We start from the raw sequence: 10,132 nt of genomic DNA on the forward strand, positions 1-10,132 counted from the left end.
AGGATTCATGGCACGGAGGTCCTAGTAGGTGAAGTAGAACTGGCAGTGGGGACAGGGCTGGGAGGAGCCACCTAGGGATGGGGGGAGGGCAGTGTGAGGGCCGTGGGGATAGGGGGTATTGTGAGGGTTGTGAAAAGGTGGGGGGGGCGAGGGGTGCATTGTGAGGGGTGGGGGGTGGGGGAGGAACTGTGGGAGCAGCTGTGGGTTCCGTCTGAAGGTTACCAGGGACCTGAGGGCTGAGGGCCAAAGATGGGACCGTGGGAAGAGAGGTCAAAATGGTGGAGGAAAAGGCACTGGAAAGATGGTGTGCATTGACTTTGAAACAAAAGCTACACAGGAGTGAATTTGAGAAGACAGTGGTCCAGCAGTTAAAATGTCAAAGAAGCAAAGGAGAAGGGCCTGAGATTAGTGGACCCTGGAAATAGGGTGGCAGGTGATGTGCTGTGATGCGCAAGTTCAGAGCTGGGCTATTTGGGAGAAGAGAGAAGCAAGGAGGTGGGTGTGGGACAGCAGACAGGCCCAGCTGTGCTATAGGGTGGCTGCTGAGGGTTCGGGGAGGGCTTCTGGGGACTGTCCCCCACCTCCACCAAACTCCTGAGGAGAAGACATGCCCCTGTCATGCCCCTGTCATGCATGGCAGGTGTCAACTGGGAGCAGTGACAGCTCCTAGGGGAGCTAGGACCCTGCCATTCGCCCCCACAAGCCACAAGTGTTATGTCAAGCTTCACTTTCTGGGGTTTGCCAGATGGGTGGTTTTCCCCGGTTATGAATAGCATGGTGAAATGTTGACATAGCTTCTTCAAACTGCACATGTCCCCTTTCCCTGAGATCCTGACCCTGACTTGGGAGAGCCAGACCCTCCTGGCAGGGAGTGGTAGCTGGGAAGGGCCTGTGGCCTCTGGGGAGTGTCATTTGAGCAGAGGAGGCAGAGAGTGCTCTACCTCTGTCCGCTGTGTGCTTGCTCGAGTCACATCGTGGGTCTTGTCGTGGGAGAGGAGAGGGTGAGCCATCCGCCCTTCACCGCAGGCAGCATGTAATCCTTAGGTGGGGGCAGGGGCCCCTCATGGGTCTGCGATAGGAGGAGGCCAAGAGCTAGGCCTTGGGTGGGCTCCCCACGTGCAGCAGCTAAGCCCCAGGAACTTCCCTGTGTCTACCCCCTCCGTGGCCTCAGCAGCCATGAAAGCTCTCAAGGAAGGGGTTCTTGCCTCTATGTTTCAGGGGTCACCCAGCTCTTTGCTTCTGCCAGGCCTCCTGTTCTCTTGGCAAAGGTGGGCACCCCCTCTCATCCCTCTGGTGAGGCAACAAAGTGGGGTCTGTCCCCTAGAACTGTGGGTCCAGGCCACCTTTCATAAGAAAGCTGTACCCCATCCATAACCCTCCACTCTCCACCAAACCCTGCCCACAGAAGGCCCCAGGGCAAGACCTCTCCGCCAGCAGAGATGAGGAAACTGGGAGCCAGGCAAGAGTAGAAAGCTGCCTTTCCCTCCCCTAGGGGGGTGCTGTGGCCAAAGGTTGGGAGCCCCAGGCTGGTGGAAGGCGCCCCACTAGCTGTCAGCAAGGCAATGATTAATTAGGCCTGGGGAGGATTCCAGGGTTCTGACCAGCCCAGGCTCTGAAGGGGGGGGGGGGGCAGGTTGTGGGCGCAGGGCGGGTCTGGGGCAGGCACCTGGCAGACACCTGCTCTCTGAAGGTGGTAAGGGTCAGTGTGTGAAAAACCTGATCACATTTTATGGGCCCTATTCTGCCAAGGAGAGATAACATTGCTATTCTCAAGGACCTGCTAACAGCCCTTCCCAGATCAACAGAGACCATGTTTCCTGACCCATCTGGGAGAATGTGCTAATAATTAATCGGATTATAGATACATTCACTTTCTTTGTCTTACTAAACTGTGATAAAATACAACATAAAAAGTACCGTCTTCACCGACTCCAAGCACCCAGCTCAGTGGCACTAAGCACATTCACACTGTTGTGACTCACCCACACAAAGTGGGGCTCTGTTGGTGGGGAAGAAGGGCAGAATGGGTCTTGAGCCAGCAGCTGGCAGGGCCTGCCACATCTGACTCCCTTTGGAGCTCCAGGAGGTCAATTGTGTCGGAAAGGTTGCTGGGAGGGGCGTCTGGAGGTGTGGTGATGCTGGGGCTTCTGTGCCGCCCCTCAAGAGAAATGTAGTCCAAGGACAGAGAAACCTAGCAGGGAAGGAGTGTGAGTATCAGCATGCAGGGGAGGGGGCAGTGAGAGGAGGGAGGGAGGGGCTGCAGAAGTGAACGGGACAGAACGGGTTCTGGGGGCCTCGGACAGGAGAGTGGAGGAGAGAGGACCAGAGGGGAATTTTCAGCTACTGCCCTGAGCTTAGAACTTCAGGCAGAGAGAGAAATTACCCAAAGAGTTTCTTCAAGAAAAAGGTTGCTCAGTGATGGGCATAAACCCTTGTGTTGCTCCTCCGGAGAAGCTGAAACACGGAACAACACTGTTTCTTGGAGGCTTCCAGGCTGAACTGATGGTTTCTGGACTGGGTGTGAGCCCTGAATCATGAGGCTATTCAGATGAATGTGGGTCTTGTTAGGAGATTCTTGGAGAATTGAACCTAACTTAGATAACCTGAGGTACCTCGACCTGAAATCGTCCTAAACCTGAGCCAGGGAACACGGCACCAGCACGACCAGCTGCTGCATCTGGAGGCAATTCACCCAGCGTGAGTCATAGCGGTCCCTGGATTCACTCAAGGTTGAAGGGAATAGTGGCTTGGAATCGTAACTTTTTGGGAGAACAAACTTAGGATGGAGTGTGTTCAGTCATGAGATTTAGGCCGGGCACATGGCCCAAACTCCCCTATAGCTGAGTGTGGCCCCGCGAGACAGTGGCCCAGAGAGTGAGTGGCAGTGACCCGTGCAAACCCTGGCCTCCCCCTTGGAGGGAGGGGACGTGCCCTCATGTTTCTCACTTCCCATGGGCTTGGGGTGACATGGTCCTTTAAGGTGGCTGTGGGAGGGGGCAGCCCTGCCACTCACTGCTCAGGCCTTGCTGGGATCCATCACCCTGAGCTGACAGGGTCCAGACAGAGCCAGGCTCACCCACACCACATGTGCTCACCAAACTAAGAAGACCCCTTATGAGGTTGCAAACTGGAATTAATGTTTTTAAAACTTCTTCAGTGACATATAATTTATATACCATAAAATCCACCCATTTAACGTGTATATAATCCAGTGGTCTTTAGTATATTCATAGAGTTGTGCAAGCATCACCACAGTCCATTCTAGAACATTCTATTGCTCCAAAAAGAAGCCCCTTACCCATTAGCAGTCACTCCCAGTCTCCCCTAACCCCTGGCCACCTCTAATCTACTTCTTATCTCTGTGGGTTTGCCTGTTCTGGACACTTCGTACAAGTAGAATCATACAATACTTGTCATTCTGTGTCTGGATTCTTTCACTGAGCAACATGTTTTCAAGGCACCTCCATGTTGTAACATGAGATCATGACCTGAGCCAAAATCAAGAGTCGGATGCTTAACTGACTGAGCCACCCAGGTGCCCCTATGGTTCACTCTTGGCTGAAGATTCTGTGGGTTTGGATAAATGCATAATGTCATGTGTCTACCACGATAGTGTCACGTACCATAAAAATCTGTTCCCTCCTATTCATCCCTCCCTCCCCCCAACTCCTGGCAACCACTGGTCTTTTTACTGTCTCCATAGCTTTGCCTTTCCTAGAATGTCATAGAGTTGAAGTCATACTATGTAGCCTTTTCAGACTGACTTTTTTCACTTAGAAATACCCTTGAAGGTTCCCCCATGTCTTTTTATGGCTTGATACCTTGTTTCTTTTTATCACTGATTAACACTCCATTGTGTGGATGTCCCAGTGTTTGTTTATTCATTAACCTATTGAAGAACAAATACTTCCAAGTTTGGGCAATTATGAATAAAGATGCTATAAACATCTGTGTGCAGCTTTTGTGTGCACATAATCTTTCAACTCATACAGATCTTGTACATATTTTGTTAGATTTATACCTAAGTAGTTTACCTTATTTGCTACTAATGTAAATGTTATGTTTTAATTTCAAATTCCAATTGTTCATTGCCTGTGTATAGGAAAGCAAGTGACTCATATATATTAGCCTTGCGTCCTGAAACCTCACAATAATTGCTTACTAGGTCCAGGAGTTTTTTTTTAACCTTTGGAATTTTCTACGTAATAATGTCATGTGTGGGGGAAAAAAAGAGTATATTTCTTCCTTCCCCATCTGTATACCCTTATTTTCTTTTGTGGTCTTATTGCATAAGCTAAGACTTCCTTGGTTGATTAGGAGTGGTGAAAGAGAGTTTCCTTGTCTCATTCCCAGTCTTAGAGGGAAAGCATCTGCTTTCTTACCATTAAGTAGGATATCAGTGGTAGGATTTTTGGCAGATCTTTTTTTATTAAGTGAGGAAGTTCCCCTGTATTCCTAGTTTGCTGAAACTTTTTCTCGTGAATTGGTGTTGGGTTTTATCAGATATTTTTTCCGTATTTGATGATGTGACATGATGATGTGATTTTTCTTTCTTAGCCTGTTGATGTAATAGATTACACTAATTGATTTTTTAATATTAAATCAGCCTTGCGTCTGTGGATAAATCTTACTTGGTTGTGGTGTGTAATTAATTTTACACATGTTGGATTAAATTTGATAATACTTAGTTGAAGATTTTTGCATCTATGTCCATGAGAGATTTGTTCAAAAAAATATTTTTTGTAATGTCTTTGTCTGGTCTTGGTATTAAAACAATGCTGGCTTCATAGTATGGGCTAGGAAGTATTCCCTCTGCTTGTATTATCTGGAAGAGATTGTAGACCTGTTATCATTTCCTCCTTAAATGTTTAATAGATCACCAGTGAACACATCTGGGCCTTGCACTTCCTGTTTTGGAACATTATTAATTTGTGATTCAACTTTTTTAGTAGATACACACATAGTCATACTATCTACTTCTCCTTGTGTGAGTTCTGGTATATTGTGTCTTTCAAGGAATTGATCCATGTTATCTAAAATGGCAAATTTGTGAGCATAGAGTTGTTCATAATATTCCTTTATTATCCTTTTAATGTCCATAGGATCTGTAGTGATGGCCCTTTTTTATTTCTGATATTAATAATTTGTACATTATCTCTCTTTTTCTTCCTGGTTAGTCTTACTAGAGGCTTATGAGTTTTATTGACCTTTTCTAAGAAATGGCTTTTCATTCTTTGATTTTTTTTCCTACTAACTTCCTGCTTTCAGTTTCATTGATTTCTGCTCTAATTTTTTTTAATTTTTTTTTTATTTTTTTTCAACATTTATTTATTTTTGGGACAGAGAGAGACAGAGCATGAACGGGGGAGGGACAGAGAGAGAGGGAGACACAAAATCGGAAACAGGCTCCAGGCTCTGAGCCATCAGCCCAGAGCCTGACGCAGGGCTCGAACTCACAGACCGCGAGATCGTGACCTGGCTGAAGTCGGACGCTTAACCGACTGCACCACCCAGGCGCCCCAATTTCTGCTCTAATTTTTACTATTTCTTTTTTTTTTTTCTGCTTACCTTGCATCTAATTTGCTTTTCTTTTTCTATTTTCTCAGGGTAGCAGCTTATATTATTGATTTTGGAACATTTTTCTTTTCTAATATATGCATGCAATGCTATAAATTTTCCTCTAAGTATGGATTTAGATGAATCTTGCAATTTAATAACTTTTTTTTTTCATTTTCATTTAGGCAGCAATATTTTAAACACTCTCTTAAGACTTCTTGTTTGACCACTGTGTTATTGGGCAGTGTGTTGTTTAATTTCCAAATATTTGGAGATTTTATGGATAACTTTCTGTTATTGATTGCTATTTTAATTCCGTTAAGGTATGTTTTATGGCCCAGAATGTGGTCTGTCTAGATGAATGTTTCACATGAGCTTGAGGAGAATGTGTGTTCTGTTGTTGGTGGTGGAAGCAGTCAGTAGATGTCTACTATATCCAGTTGATTGATGGTGTTGAGTCCAACTATGGGTCTGTCCATTTCTGAGAGAGGGGTGTTGAAGTTTCCAAATGTAAAACTGGATTCATCTATTTCTCCTGAAATTCATTAGTTTCTTCCTCAGGTATCTGACACTCTTGTTAGGTGCCTACCCATCAAGGATTGCTATGTTTACTTGGAGAATTAACCCTTTTATCATTATGTATGTCCCTCTTTATCTCTGATGATTTTCCTTGTCCTAAAATCTGCTTTGTCTTAAGTTAATAAAACTACTCCAGTTTTCTCTCAGTTTTATTGAGATATAACTGACACACTTGCAAACTGTATGTTTAAGGTGTACAGCATAATCATTTGATTTACATATATTGTGAAATGATCACCACATAAGTTTAGTTAAGATCCATCATCTCACGTACATACAAAATAAGGGGGAAAAAAGGAAAGAAAGAAAAGAGAAAAGAAAAGAAAAAAGGAAAAGAAAAGAAAAGAAAAAAGAAAAGAAACCTTTTTCTTTGTGATGAGATCTCTTAGGGATTTATTCTCACCATTTTTATATATGCCATCCAGAAGTGTTCGTGGCAGTCACCATGTTGTACATTATACCCCTAGTGCTTGTTTATCTCATAACTGGAAATTTGTACCTTTGGCCACCTTCACCCACCCAGTTTCCTTTTGATTAGTGTTAGCCTGGTGTGTCTTTCTCTTTCCCTTTACTTTTAACCTATCTGTGTCTTTATATTTAATGTGGGCTTTTTGTGGACAACACAGGGTTGGGTCATGTTTTTTATCTACTCTGATAGTCTCTCTTTTAATAGGCATTTAGGTCATTTACATTTAAACTGATTATTGATATAGTTGAATTCGTATTTACCATATTTGTGACTGTCTGCTATTTTGATGCCTTTGTCTCTCTTTCTTGTTCTTTTTTCCTTCCACTCTCTTTCTGGCTTCTCAGGTTTTGAGTATTTTTATATTATTCTGATTTTTCTCTTCCTTTAGCATATCAATTATACTCTTTTAAAATGCATTTGTGGTGGCCCTAGATTTTGCAATTTACCTTTACAATTAATCTAAATCTGCTCTCATATATTTTCACAATACCACTTCAGTAGTGCAAGTATCTTACAACAGGGTATCCCTAATTCCGACCCACCCCCATCCCCTATAACATTGCCATCACACATTTCCCTTACTCGAGAGCTATATTCATCCGATATATTGCTATTGTTATCCTGAATAAACTGATAGATCAGTTAAGTATAAGAAAAATAAAATATTTTATTTTACCTTCTTTTGTCCCTTCACCAATCGTCTTCATTTCTTTATGTAGAGCTGAATTGTGACCCATGTCCTTTTTCTTCTCTCTAAAGAACTTCTATTAACATTTCTTTCAAGGCTGGTCTTCTGGTGACAAATTTCCACAATTTTTGTTTATATGAGAAAGTCTTTATTTCTCCCTCACTTTTGAAATATAATGTCACTGGATACAGAATTCTAGGTAGGTGGATTTTTCTTTCTTTCAACAATTTAAATATTTCATTCCACTCTCCTCTTGCTTGCATGATTTCTAAGAGAGATCTGATGTAATTCATACCTTTGTTCTTCTTTTGGTAAGGTGAGTGTTTTCTTCCCCTCTGCCTTCTTTCAAAATTCTTCTTTGAGTGAGACAGGAAGGCTAGAGAGGACTGGGGCTGGATATCTTCCTTTCCTCAGTAGGTGAGGATGTATTAAAATCTGTATTGGATTTTGCACATGGGAGACCATGTGAACACCCTGGAAGAAGACCACCACCTACAACCACCTACAAGTCTGAGAGAAATGCCTTAGAAGAAACCAGCCCTGCTGACTCCTTGGTCTTGAGCTCGTAGCCACCAGACCTTCTGAAGGCTAAGAGACAGGACATCCACCGCCAGAACCCCCAGCATCCAAGGGTATAAAAGGAACAGACTCACTGCAATGAGAACCCTCATCAGACAAAAGGGGAGTGAGAACCATCCAGGCTGCCTGGCCAGCTCCTATTGGGTGGGTACAGAGAGGACTCCCCTGTTACACTAATTGACTTTGGAATGTCAAGACAACCTTACACTACTGGGATAAGTTCCGCTTGGCCATGGTTTATAATTATTTTTATACATTGATGGTTCTATTTTCTAGGAGTTTGTTGGAGATTGTTTTGTGTCTATATTTATCAGGGATATTGGTCTTTTAGTTTTCTTGCGATGTGTTTGCCTGGTTTGGTATCAGAGTAGTATGGCCTCACAGGATGGATTGGGAGGTATTCTTTTCTTTTCCTTATTTTATTTATTGGGGGGGGGGAGGGATATTCTTTTCATTTACATGTTTTGTTAGGGTTTGTGAAGGAGTGTTAGTAATGCTTTAAATATTTGACAGAATCGTTAGTGATGCCATCTGGGCCTGGCCTTCTCTTCATGGGAATTTTTCTATATTATTAATTCAATCTCTTTACTTCTTGTAGATCTATTCAGATTGTTTCTTTTGAGTCAGTGTGTTTGTGACTTTCTAAGAATCTGTCCATTTCATCCAAGTTATCTAATTTGTTGGCACAAGAGGAGGGGGTCAGCTATAGGTTCATTTTTTCCTCATCTTACCCATTCCTCCAGAAATGGTTCTTTCTCTGAGGTCAAGATATGAAGGGGAATGCTGAGAACAGGGAAGGAGGAAGCATTCTGCTGAGGGCACCAGTGCTCTAGAGCGAGGCTTTTCAAAGGCAGGAGAACTAAGGGGACAGGAGGCCCCGAAGAAGGAGTGGGCAGTGTGGGCAACTCCTGAGAGACCTCGTTCGCAGCTGCCGTGAGGACAAAATGCGGGAGTGAGGAAGAAATGATCAAAGGTTTCCTGGGTGGCAAGATCCCTGTGCGAGAGACCTTTGAGGAATTTCACAATGCAGTCTTAATTACTTGTTCAAGATTTCAAAACTTGTGCCCTTGGGAGTGGCCCTGCTCAGCAGCTGAAGCTGGGGTGACACAAGTCCAGTATCACTGCTGGCCACGCTGCCACCTGTATCTCCTTTTCTCACCTGCTTCTCCCTTTCTCTCTTGGCCTTCACCCCCCCATCTGCACCCGTACACCTGCTCCCAATGTCCCCTCCTCATCCCCATACTTCCGTGGCTCAGTTCGTGGCAAGGCTCCCTGATACCGGCTCCCATCATCAAAGCTTTTTCCAGGGCTGTTATCAGCAGCGGCCGAGAGTTTATGGGGTACAGAGTGCACTCACGGAGGGTCCATCTTAGGGTATGGGGATGACCTTGACATCCCCAAATCAGCGGCCTCAGGGCCCTTCCCATGCTGGTTATGGCAGATGCACACCCTCCCTCTGTCTGACATGCCCCCTCAGTTCCTCTGACAAAAGGAAAAGAGCATGCCTTTCAAGGAAGAGTTCACAGTCAGAACTGGAGTGGATTTAGAAATTGGGATGTTCTTGGTGACACAGAAAACTGTGAGGGGCCTTCCACAGAACTTGAGAGGTGGTGATAGCCAGTGCCTAGAATGGGCTAGGCTTTCTCCTCTCTGCCCTCAGCACTGACGTGTCTTTACCATGCCATTCTACAGATGAGGAAACGGAAGCACAGAGAGGTTACGTAGTGTCCAAGGTCACCCAGCTATGGGATGGTGGAAGCAGAATTTGATCCCGACAGTCTGGCTAGGAGATTGTGCTCTTGATGGTGACACTTTCTGTCTGAAGTAATAATGAAAAGGAGAGAGTGCAGTTGTAGAGAACTTGCTTTTGAGAAATTATACTGTGGAGAGGGAAAGTGAATGTGCATTTAGGGGAAACACAGCATGGGCCGATGTGGGACACCTCTCTCTGCCTGGAGGAACGTGTATGCCGTGCCTCAGGGTTGGAGTGGGGCTCAGTGAGGCATCCACGGGGGGCACACTGGGGTCTTTGCCAGTGAGGCTGCGACCCAGGGCCCTGCAATGCCCACCGAGCTGTGCGGGGCCCGCAGTCTGTCCACAGGCCGGGACACGCCCACACCTGCTGCTGTTTTGCCTGTGCAGAATCCCAGCACACTGCAGAAGCTAAGTCAGGAGCCCGCAGGTCAAGGGAGCTGGGACCCCATACAGAACTCACGACAGTCACGCACACACACACACACACACACCAACCTCTCCCAGAG

This window comes from Acinonyx jubatus, chromosome D1 (assembly GCF_027475565.1).
Source record: "Acinonyx jubatus isolate Ajub_Pintada_27869175 chromosome D1, VMU_Ajub_asm_v1.0, whole genome shotgun sequence".
Taxonomy (NCBI): Eukaryota; Metazoa; Chordata; class Mammalia; order Carnivora; family Felidae; genus Acinonyx; species Acinonyx jubatus.